We start from the raw sequence: 12,500 nt of genomic DNA, 5'->3' as shown, positions 1-12,500 counted from the left end.
AGTTCTCTCTTCAAATGGTACAGTTTACAAACAAGTTTTTGTGTTTGGGGGTCCCGATAGCTCAGTTGGTAGAGCACTCACTTCACACGCAAAGGGACCGAGATCGATCCCGGGTGAAGTCGAGATTTTTTCAATGCATTCGATTTTTGTCTGTTCGCCTCTAAATCTAGATTAATATGATTTCTGACTTGTCAAAATGTTTCAAAATTAAGATTTCAAAAATATTTTCACATTTGTAAGTTGAGCGTCATTTTAATCGGTCGGTATTTGAAATTACAAATTAGGGAGTAGGCACTGGTGTCAAGTAAAAATTTAAAAAATGTTTATGAAACAGTGCCAGACAAAGCAAAAAGAAAAATATAAGAAAAAAATCATCCCAAAAAATCATAAAGAGTTAACCCTCTCCTTTCCCAGCTATTTTCAGAATTTTCCCCAAAACTTCACACCCACCCATCACAAAAACAGGCACATCTTACTTAAACAGAAAAGCAACAAGCACATTTCTATACCTAATATTGTTCGCCAATGTGGACTCTATTTCGGAATGTAAAGTTTTTATAGCTATAGCAAAAAGAAAAGAAATCTGGATGAGAAAAGTAACGGTTGCATCGTAACAAATATGACGATTTTCCAATAGGTGATAAGGAGAGGGTTAAACAAAAATAATAAATTTAATAAATGAAAAAATACCCGAGAAGAAATCAGTCTGCCTATGCTGAAAGCGGAGGTAGGCCGATTTTTTAAAAAAAATTAAAATAGATTTCTTTCTGTTTTCTTTGTCACTGTTTCATACAGACGTGGTCTAATTTTCAGGTCCGATAACTTTTGTAGTCTCATTGTTGTAATGAAAATACTCTCGAACCACACAAGATATTGTCTATTACAACAATGTTAAAGTAAGCCCAGAATTGCGTTCGGTTATCACACCTGTTAATGCATCGTTTCATTCACATCAAATGTGAAATAACTCCTAACCTTTTCCAACAATTTGATTTGTCAATTCAATATTGCCCTGCTGTTCTACGTCACCAGAGTCTTGTGGCTGGTTCGTGTTCCGTTTACTTATTTTCCTTTCTTTGTCACAAGTTTCAATTGATTTATATTAGTGGTAACATGATTTGTAGGTTGAGATTTATGTGTTGTTAATAGGTTAAAAAAAAAGAAACAACAAAAACAAAAAAAACAAAAACAAAAAGGAAAAAAAGAAACAAAGAAACCACAAAAAAAAAAAAGAAACAAAAAGAAACAAAAGACAAAAAAGCGAAAAAAACAACAACATAAAATTAAAAAAATAAAATAAACTGTAATCGCTCTGTAATATATATATATATATATATATATATATATATATATATATATATATATATATATATATATATATATATATATATATATGCATATTTTGGTACCCAAGTTACGTTTTGTAAATGCGCACAAAATAATATACGTATATTTGAGTCTACTAATATTAATTTCACATAAGACGTTGCTACACAAAAGTTGCCATACCAAATGTTCACTCTCAGGGAGCGTGCTTTCAAATGTGATAACCCGTAATTCGACCAAAGCTTAAACCTTTGCACAAACAGGGTTGCCAGTTTGGCATTTTAAATGCCAGATTCCAAAAATCTGGCATTTTTGAAAACCGTTTGGCATTAGAAAAATCATTTGGCATTTGGCATTTTCATTTGGCATTTTCTTTTCTTGTATATTATACTTCAAATGACACCTTTTCTTAATTATTTCATTACCCCAACAGGAAATTTAGTATAATTCAAAAAAAGAAAAGAAAAGAAAACACGCAAGCCACCAGGATATGATAGTAAATTGTCTATCAAAAGTGAGTAGTTTTCTTAGTGGGGGTGGAGTCAACAGACTTTGGCATTTTTTTGAGTGTTTTGGCATTTTTTGAGTCTTCCCCTGGCATTTTGTTGAAAAATAATCTGGCAACCCTGTGCACAAAGTTGTTTGACTGAGATGAGCACATGACACCAGGACTGGGATCAGAATATGTGGGACAGCGTTTTATTTACAGTCGAATCACTTTTTGAAGTTGATTCCAGGGACAAACGTATTTGGATTTCCTGCTTTTCTGCAGCTATGTGGTCTAGTGGTATGACACTCGCTTTCGGATCCGAAGGTCCTGGGTTCGAGCTCCGCTCAGCGCCTAGTTGAGTCCTTGGAAAAGGCTCTTTACTCACATTCTCTCACCGTACTCAGGTGTAAAATGAGTACCTGGCCGTTACAGCGTTGTCTCTGTCCGAAAAATTGTAATATCGCCTAACAAGCGCCATGTCTTGTTCTACATGTTACGTGTTGTTGTTGGTCAGGGACCCTTTGTAAAGCGCTTTGAGCACATTTAGTGGATATTGCGTTATATAAAGCTCTAGTGTTTTTTTTTTAATCGACGTCGAGTTGAAAGCATAATTGAAGCAACACATCGAAGATATGGATCTGGAATGGTGTGTGGAGTGATAATATGTGGGTAGAAAAAACTGAGCTAATGCGTATCAACCAAAGGCTCAACTCAGATCTATACATCAGAGATAATATTTTTTTAAATCGTCGTCCTGTTTATTCGAAATAAGATTAATCAAGTAGTGATATTCCAGCATGATAACTCGTCATCACATATCTAGAGCTCGACAAATATCTGTTTTCCTAATCGATTCAAATGTAAGGGTGAAGACCCAGTGGTCAGCTGTGTCAACTGACATCAATCTCATTGAACATATTATGTAGGATTTTCTGAAAAGAAAACTAAATAAAATGAAAGAAAACAAGACTTCTGTACAAAATCTGATGAACTATTCGTCAGAATAAATACAATTTGGAATGATATATCAGCAGAAACAGCCCATCAGGTAACATCATCAATGAGGCAAAGAGTTCTGGCATTGATCAATTCTAACGGTGGACAAACAAAATACTGAAGTGCGTCGTGTGTGATAATTTCAATTTTGTGCTCAAATTTGCAACATCGATTTTTGATGACTGGTTTTAAATATCTGGGACTTTTCAATGGTTTTTATAAATTCAATATTATATTATACACCAAAAGAAAACTAGTTTTGTCTAGTTTCCAAATGCATATGTCATTGTATTTGTTCCAACAAGTGTTGAACTATTGGCGAAGAAAAACTGTCTAGTTTCTTTTGTAAACGACTATATATATATATATATATATATATATATATATATATATATATATATATATATATATATATATACACTACCATGCACACACACGCACACACACACACACACACACACAGAGAGAGAGAGAGAGAGAGAGAGAGAGAGAGAGAGAGCGAGAGAGAGAGAGAGAGCAGGGGTAGTTTATCTTATAATATATTTGGCAACTTGGATTTTTTGTAACACTAAAACTCCGAAACCACCGGACCAATCATCGCCAAATTTTGCATGGTTTTACAAATGACATGAAGATAGTTTGCGTGTAATTATGATCTTGATTAGACTTCGTGATGATTTTATCGAAAAATTCAATTTTTTTCGTCAAATCCCATCGAAAACACGCGCCATTTTAGCACATGGGTTGTGTATCAAACCTCCGGTCAGCAAGTATGTCGATGAGGTTGGAGTACTTGTATTGAATCGATACCAGTAAGTGGTTCCTCTCATTATTTTGAATACAATTAATTTCTTTAAATTTATATAACCCATTTTCCGGTCTTAAGATTGGGAAAGAATTCTGCGATAAGTGATAGAAATATATAAGATATTAAATGTAAAAAATATATATCTTCATGTCTATATAAAAAGCTTTGTGGAGTTCTATTACGAAGTCGACAAACGTAATGTCTATTAAGATAATAGAAATGGAGTTCACATTTTTCTAATTTTAAGTTGATTGACTTATCATCACATTCATCGATAGGGCACCGTTAATTGGACGGACTACTTTGCTTGTAGTTAATATCAGGTATGGTTTTTCATCTAGAATTTGACAATAAGCTGGCCGTAACACCGCTTTAAAGGAACAACAGCCATTAGTTTCGCCACCAATGTCTTTTCGCTTATCGAGCCGCTCATTTTTTTTTCTTTCGTTTTAATTTTTTTTTTCAAACACTTAACAATATGAGACAGATTATCCCCAAGTGATTTAGGAGTCTATCAGTTATCGAGAGACCTTGTAAAATATGATAAATTACTCTTTTATCTCTTCCCCGTCTTTCATATAGGGTAATGAATAACTCAAACACTGACCAACCCGAGAGGATAAAAAAATCATAAAAATCGCATCGAAAAGCGTAAATCACGACAGATCAACAGTGATAAATCGTTATTCCATAATACATAATAATATCTCAAACCCATAACCCAGTGCCGAGTGTCGACTGGTATTGATTTATTTATTATTACGTCATCAGTTCATGTGTTCCATCCCAGATTTCCCTGCCTTGCCATCACGGAAAAGGACCAATGAACGTCAAGATCTATCGACTATCAATTGTGGATGTCCCAGGGCGGTCTTTTCATCTCATTGCCTCGACAACCTTTGCTAAAAGATCTTAATCCCCTTTAAACAGCCAGGCGGGAGAGGATGGGAATGATCGAAGATGAAAATCTTTTTTTTTTAAACAGGAAAAAAAAAAAAAATCAAAATCCGACGTTGTTGCTTTTGAAGACAGGCGGGTGAATGGCCTACGAGGAAGAGGAAAATAAAAAGAGGCAAGTACTATGGAATAGGTTTTGTCACCCCCCCCCCCCCTCATTTATATTATTTTTTTAGGCTTAGAAGTGAGCAAAGTTTGCCTTTTATCGAATGTACTTGAAGAACTCATTATGTAAAAATCCATTTTTTTTCAAAGTTCTTAATCATGATCAAGAGGAGATTATATCAGTGATTTTAAGAATTGCTCATTTAATGTTGTCAAAAAACAAATGAAAAAAAAAGCAGAATGTTTTCAGTCTCAGGGCACTTTTTCCTTCTACTTTTTGATGTTTGTTTGTTTTTGTTTCATTTTTAAACAAAATAAATACACAAATACATTGTTAGGAATAAAGTAAACCGCTTTATATTATGACGTCCTGGCACAAAATAATCTTTATTCTATTTTAGAAGAAAATAATAGAAGACGAAGAAAAAATAAGAACAAAAACAAACAAACAAACATAACAACAACCCCCCCCCCAAAAAAAAAACAACAAAAAAACAAAAACAAACAAAAACAAAACAAAACGACGACAAAACAAAAAATAACAACACCAAATAAGAACAAACAAAAAAAAAAACAAACAAAAAAAACCAAAAAACAAACAAACAAACAAAAACAACCGAATACTGGACCCTTGGAAAGCTGAAACCCTAAATAGTACAGACTTCTCTGTCTCTTTAATGCTGCGCTTGACCATCATTTACATGACTAAAAAATGGACAAAATTTACGATTATCAAATTATAATACATCCATTCAATTTGCGGTTCCTATTCGTGTCAATTCATATGTATCTAGTTCCCCAAGAAGCTTAGACTATTGAATTCTAAGTCGATACTGCCCTTACTTCATCGAAAACGTTGTACTCTTGCTATTCTTTATGGTGCTGGTTCCCCAGTTAGCTCAGAGTCAATTTACAAACCAGGGAAAACTTATGTAGATCATCCATAGCTTTTTAAATTTTGTTTTGTCTTTTTGTTTATTTTTGCATCAAACTTCTTTCTGCCTCAACCTCCATTCTCTCTCTCTCTCTCTCTCTCTCTCTCTCTCTCTCTCTCTCTCTCTCTCTCTCTCTCTCTATATATATATATATATATATATATATATATATATATATATATATATATATACATATATATATATATATATATATATATATATATATATATATATATAATAATTGATGTTGGTATTATGTAATAATCTATTATACAAGTCATAAATAGATTTATAGATCGACACACAAACACACACACACACATATATATATCGTATCGTTTAAAGAGCTCATTGGTTCTAAAAACCTTTAAATGCTGTGTATGTGTGTGTGTATGTGTGTGTGTGTGTGTGTGTGTGTGTGTGTGTAGATCTATAAATCTATTTATGACTTGTATAATAGATTATTACATAATACCAACATCAATTATTTAAATAATAAAAACATAATTAATAAACAAATTGGAACGTCCGAAAAAGGATTCGTAATCCTGTCAAAACTCAAACAGTTTTGATTACATTCACCAAAATCTAATATCAAGAGTCACTCTTTGGATACTTTTCAATGTAGATCATTGCATTATTAAAAAAAAATAATTTTTTGGCAATACAACAAGAGCGTATTGATACCCAACCGAAAGAATTGGTAGTCAATCTTTGAAAACCAACCTTTCAACATCCTCAACAAGATCTTTCTGCCTCCTCGTACTCCCTTTCCCTCTAAATGGCGCTTTAACCCTCTCCTTACCAACTACAGGAAAATCGTCACATCTGTTACGATACAATGAACATGTTTCTTAATCAGATTTGTTTTGTAAATCACAACATTTTATGAAAAATCTTTGTTCTATAAAGCTTGTTATGCTGCACAGAAATATGCAAATCTGGTATGTACGTATTTCTCTTGAATTTGAGTGTAAAAAAGTCAGGTTCTGTCTTGGGAGGTATAATATTTCTGGGAAAATCATGACTGCAGTCGGTAAGGAGAGAGAAAAGGTCCTAAATTGGTAAAAGTCGGACCATGGTAATTAAATATTCCAGAAGATTATTTCCAGCTTGACAGTCCCCGTCAGGGCCTACATTGAGATGTGTCTGGGCTACGTCCTGTTAATACCGATCCAGATAGTTTCGGGAAATTTCCACTCTTTAAAGCTTGTGTTCCAAGGTTAAAATGACAAATCAGGCAGGAAGCAACCACTTAGATATCGCAAGATATTAACAATAGTGTATGAAAAAATGTCAGACACAGCAAGAAAGTCTATGAAGACTGATTTTTGGGGATGTTTTTATTTTTCTTGTATTTTTCTTTCTTGCTTTGTCTGACACTGTTTCACACACAATTTTTCAGATCTTTGTTCTTAGGTTAACCTGTTTGGGACCCATTAATTTGTTATAAATTTTTCTATATCCCAATTTTCCACGGGCTCTTTCATGATGAATACTTATGGAATTTCAAAGCAATCTCTCAAACCATATCTCTCCTATTTCATATCACGACTCGACTAGTGTTCTGATCACTTTTTGACGCTTTTAGTCAACCAGGCTTTGGTTCGTTTTCTAAAATTGTCTAAATTTCATGTTTCTGTGCTCACAAATAGAAAAAGAATGTTTTTATTTTATTTCAAAAGTTATGACCTTTCTTCGGTTTCTTTCTGGACGGCTCTCTTATTATCCTAATGTGTTAAATTGCTTGTTCGTTTGTTTTTCATTTATAAGTTAACAGTCTTAATGGCGCCTATTTCTTCTTTATTTAGAGCACGTTACAAATAGGAAAAGAGTTAAATGGTCAAAAGGTCCCGTGCGAACCTTGAAGCCCACACTTGGTACCAAGTAAAGGTCTTTTTTTAACCAGTGCTATCAATCACAGGGGACAGCTCAGCAATACAATGACAAAACCTTTTTTTTTTAATTGGCCAGAAAACTTTACTTCAAAAGTCTATATATATGGCTTGTATAATACATTATTACATAATACCAACATCAAGTATTTCAATGATAAATTATACATAATTAATAAACAAATAGGGACGTCCGAAAAAGGGAGGTAAAATATTTCTGGAAAAACCATGACTGTAGTCGGTAAGGAGAGAGAAAAGGTCCTAAACACGTAAAAGTCACACTGTTCTAGATCAGGACCATGGTAATTAAATATTCCAGAAGATTATTTCTAGCTTGACAGGGCCTACATTGAGATGTGTCTCGGCTACGTCCTTAATACCGATCCAGATGGTTTCGGGAAATTTCCACTCTTAAAGCTTGTGTTCCTATGTTAAAATGACAAATTAGGCAGGAAGCAAGCACTGCGATAACGCAAGATGTTAACAATGGTATATAAAACAATGTCAGACACAGCAAGAAAGTCTATGAAGACTGATTTTTGGGGATGTTTTTATGTTTCTTGTATTTTTCTTTCTTGCTTTGTCTGGCACTGTTTCATGCACAATTTTTCAGATCTTTGTTCTTAAGCCTGTTTGGAACCCATTAATTTGTTTTAAATTTTTCTATATCCCAATTTTCCACGGGCACTTTCATGATGAATACTTATGGAATTTCAAAGCAATCTCTCAAACCATCCATATCTCTCCTATTTCATATCACGACTCGACTAGCGTTCTGATCACTTTTTGACGCTTTTAGTCAACCAGACTTTGGTTCGTTTTCTAAAATTGTCTAAATTTCATGTTTCTGTGCTCACAAATAGAAAAAGAATGTTTTTTTTTTTAATTTCAAAAGTTATGACTTTTCTTCGGTTTCTTTCTGGACGGCTATCTTACGATCTAAATGTGATGAAATTGCTTGTTCGTTTGTTTTTCATAAGTTAACACAGTCTTATTGGCGCCTATTTCTTCTTTATTTAGAGCACGTTACAAATAAGAAAAGAGTTAAATGGTCAAAAGGTCCCGGGCGAACCTTGAAGCCCACACTTGGTACCAAGTAAAGGTCTTTTTTACCAGTGCTATCAATCACAGGGGACAGCTCTGCAATACAATGACAAAAACGTATTTTTAAATTGGCCAGAAAACTTTACTTCAAAAGTCTATTGATTAAAATGGCCCTCAACTTGTCAGAAAAATTTAAACCCAAGACTTCTTTTTTTTTGGAGTCTCAGGTTTCATGATTTTTTACTTTTTTTTCACTGTTTGAGGGTCACAATAATCCTCTTGTTTTAAAACTAAAACTTTCCTTCCTATTTTTTCTCCTCAGGATGTTTTGTCTCAATACGGCAAGAATTATGTTAGTTATAGATGGAGAACATAATACATGTTATGGTATTTTAGTCCTCTGGTATAGGGATATACATGTATGTACCTACAAGGATGTTGGAAAAACCACGAACATTTCTCTCATGGAAAACAAGACAGTCATTGCGTGTTTTTTTTGTTGTTTTTTTTTGTGTTTTTTTTTTTCAAGCTAACAGCAGCAGCTTCTTATGGTTCACACTATTATGTTATGACGATCGACCCAATCAGCAAAGTCCGGTCCGCATTCGTGCACCGTCGCGAACCCGGCTGGTAGCATCGTCACAACACACCTTTCGACTAGATGCTCTGCCGTTTCGGGTTCTTGCCCACAGCGTGGACATATTGGACAGGAAGTTAGACCCCACTGATGTAACGCACCGGCCGTTAGGCAGCTCCTCGACCGAAGCCGATTCGCAGCTACCCAGTGTCTCCTCTTACTGGTATCAAAGCCTGGCAACTTCTCACCAAGCTTAGAGGAGTGTAGGTCCCCGCCCCCACGAGGGATTGAATTCGTCCAAACCGACTTCCATCTCGTATGTGCAGCTCTGTCCGTAGTCAGGGATTCTGCGTACAAGGGTTGCCGGGACTTATTTCGGCTCGAAACGGGGGCACCGTTCATTATGCGCATGAGAGGGGTATCCCCATTCCCTCTCTCTTTGATCTTACTCAGCCAGTTTCCCGTAATGGTCTCCCTCCGGACATCGGGGGGCTGGATCGCTGCCATTATCGGGCCCCATTCTCTAGGGTTGTTGCTAGCGTTCCCGACACTATGTGCATCGACTTGCGAAGTTTTACATCCACCTTCTCAACGTTTCTGCTTCTACCCCACACTGGAGCGCAATACTCCGCGGTGGAATAGCATAGTGCCAGGGCGGATGTTCTCAGGAGCGCTTGGCTAGCGCCCCAAGTCGATCCCGCCAGCTTCCTCAGAAGACTATTCCGCTTCCCTATCTTCCGGGCAACCCCTTCGAGATGAACCCGATAGGTAAGACTGCGATCCAACGTCACCCCTAAATATTTTGGACGCGGCTCATATGGGAGTGGCTGGTCCCCGACTAGGACATTCAGTTTACGGGTGTGCCAACCACTGCATAAGTGAAATGCAGTGGCCACGGTTTTTGAAGTGTTCATCTTCAGGTACCACTTGTCAAAGTAGGATTTGAGTCTGGTGACGTCCTCACTGAGTACGCTCTCGAGACGGGTCCACACTTTACTCTGAGTAACGAGTGCCCAGTCGTCTGCGTATCCCAGCCTCAGGGAGGAAGTGTTCGGCATATCGCTAATGTAAACGTTAAACAACATTGGCGCAAGTACCGACCCCTGAGGGACCCCATTCTAACAGCGTGACATGACTCACACTCGGACACACAAGGATGACCTGTTGTAAGATCGTTCCGGCGCTTACCTGGAAAGACGTCACGGTGAAATGAACAACGTCAACATGTCTTTCTTGCAGTAAAAACAATGACGACAACACAATGTCACTGACTTGAACAAGAATAATATGTGTGTGTGTGTGTGTGTATATATATATGTGTGTGTATGTGTGTGTGTGTGTGTGTGTGTGTGTGCGCGGTGGTGTTGGGGGGGGGGGGGGGAAAGTTCATCCTTCCCCAGACATGCCTACTTGATAATCTAAAAATTCGTAATTTATAGATAGCACGCGCTTGGCTAAGATTCTCACAACATTGCCATCCGGAAGTATAAAGGACCAACACACGAAACTATGTGTAACCTTAAACGTTTATAGTCTGCTTAATACAGTTTAGTGAGAATTACTCATAAACTCGGATGGCAAAAAATTAAAACAAAGACCCGAGTAACGTCAACTTCATTCTATTTATAGGAGATGAAAATCGTGGTCACTAGAGTTAACTTTCATATTAACAATATTTAAGTAACTTTTCAAAATCGTTAAGAATTACGAAGTCTGGCATCAACTTTCATTTTCAATTAGTTTTTATAATGACTTGTATGATGCTCATGAAGTTTTGAAATTGGAGACCAAATTTTGTAATTCTACGATTTTTTTGTTATAGTATGCATGTCTGCTTCCCTCGCATTGTTTCGGTGGCGGAATGGGGAAAATTGCTTATTAATCTTGAAAATATTTAAGTACAACCTTTGTTGTGCTATGTTAGTTCATCTCACATGAGATTTAAGGTTCAATCCCTAGTCTACGAAAACTGATTTTTGGGAAGATTTTTCTTTCTCACTCCGATTTGTCTCGTACTGCTTCATGCACGATTTTTCAGCTTATAAAATAACACACATGGTTTTCATAAAGCTTCCAAAAGCTTTGTTCCGCCGACTGAATAATCAGAATCAAATTTTTCTTCACAGCTTACATACTTCTTCTTCTTCTTCTTCTTCTTCTTCTTCTTCTTCTTCTTCTTCTTCTTCTTCTTCTTCTTCTTCTTCTTCTTCTTCTTCTTCTTCTTCTTCTTCTTCTTCTTCCTCTTCTTCTTCTCCTCCTCCTCCTCCTCCATCTTCTTCTTCTTCTTCTTCTTCTTCTTCTTCTTCTTCTTCTTCTTCTTCTTCTTCTTCTTCTTCTTCTTCTTCTTCTTCTTCTTCTTCTTCTTCTTCTTCTTCTTCTTCTTCTTCTTCTTCTTCTTCTTCTTCTTCTTCTTCTTCTTCTTCTTTTGTTTATTGGTGGGCCTACCAGAAAAATTGTTGAATTTTAGTCAGAACCTCCTTGCCTACTTGGACCAGGTTACAAGCGATATGTTTAAAGAAGAAGTAGTAGAAGAAGAAAAAATGGGCTGAAATCTTACCATCGATATTAAATAATGCATCCTCATTTGAGTTTCTAACGATTTAAAAAGATGAAAAGACTTTTTTAAAATTTCAAATAACAAGAACGTCACAAAAAGATCGTTAACATAAGTTAAATATCTTTTTGAATAAAAAAGAGATGAACATATTTCACAAAATAAGCATTTTTTAAAGTGGGAAAAGGAAAGGCCGGTGGTATGAATGAAAGGGAAATTTTTTTGTTGTTTGTGTGTTTGTGTGTGTGTGTGTGTGTGTGTGTGTGTGTGTGTGTGTGTGGGAGGGGGGGGGGGTATGAAATTACGAAATAAGGAGGAAAGAAAAGATTGAGAAAGTGTGAGAGGCATTCATGTTCCCTTCCCCCCACCACTCTCGCACGTGTTGAAGCGTTAAATGCCACCCAGTGGAGAATAATCAAGGCAAACATTTGCTCGATCCATTACAAAATCAAGCACAAACTCCAAATTCAATCAAGCGTGGTGAAGGAGTGAGAGCAACGTAGCGTTCAAAGTTTTTACCCATCAAATTCCTATTTTACTCTCTTTCTTTTATTTTTACTTTCCGTGCCATGTCCTACCTCAATGGTATGGGAATGGCATTTTAACAAGGGAATAGAAAGGTGTGGATTTCTTTTTAATCTTTGACACATTTTCCAGAATTCAAGCTTACTTCACCGTATCACACAGGTGTTGAATGAATTAGTATCAATGGATTAGCGCAATGTCGATGGAACACTATTATATTGCACACACAACTAAAGTGAAAAACACTCACAAAGAGATTTCGCGCTTGATAAACGTTTTTACTTTCAC

This window comes from Berghia stephanieae, chromosome 4 (genome assembly GCF_034508935.2).
Source record: "Berghia stephanieae isolate SIO BIC M18660-M18661 chromosome 4, UCSD_Bste_1.3, whole genome shotgun sequence".
In the NCBI taxonomy this organism is placed as follows: Eukaryota; Metazoa; Mollusca; class Gastropoda; order Nudibranchia; family Aeolidiidae; genus Berghia; species Berghia stephanieae.
The sequence above is the reverse complement of the archived record's forward strand: the minus strand, read 5'-3'. Positions refer to the sequence as shown.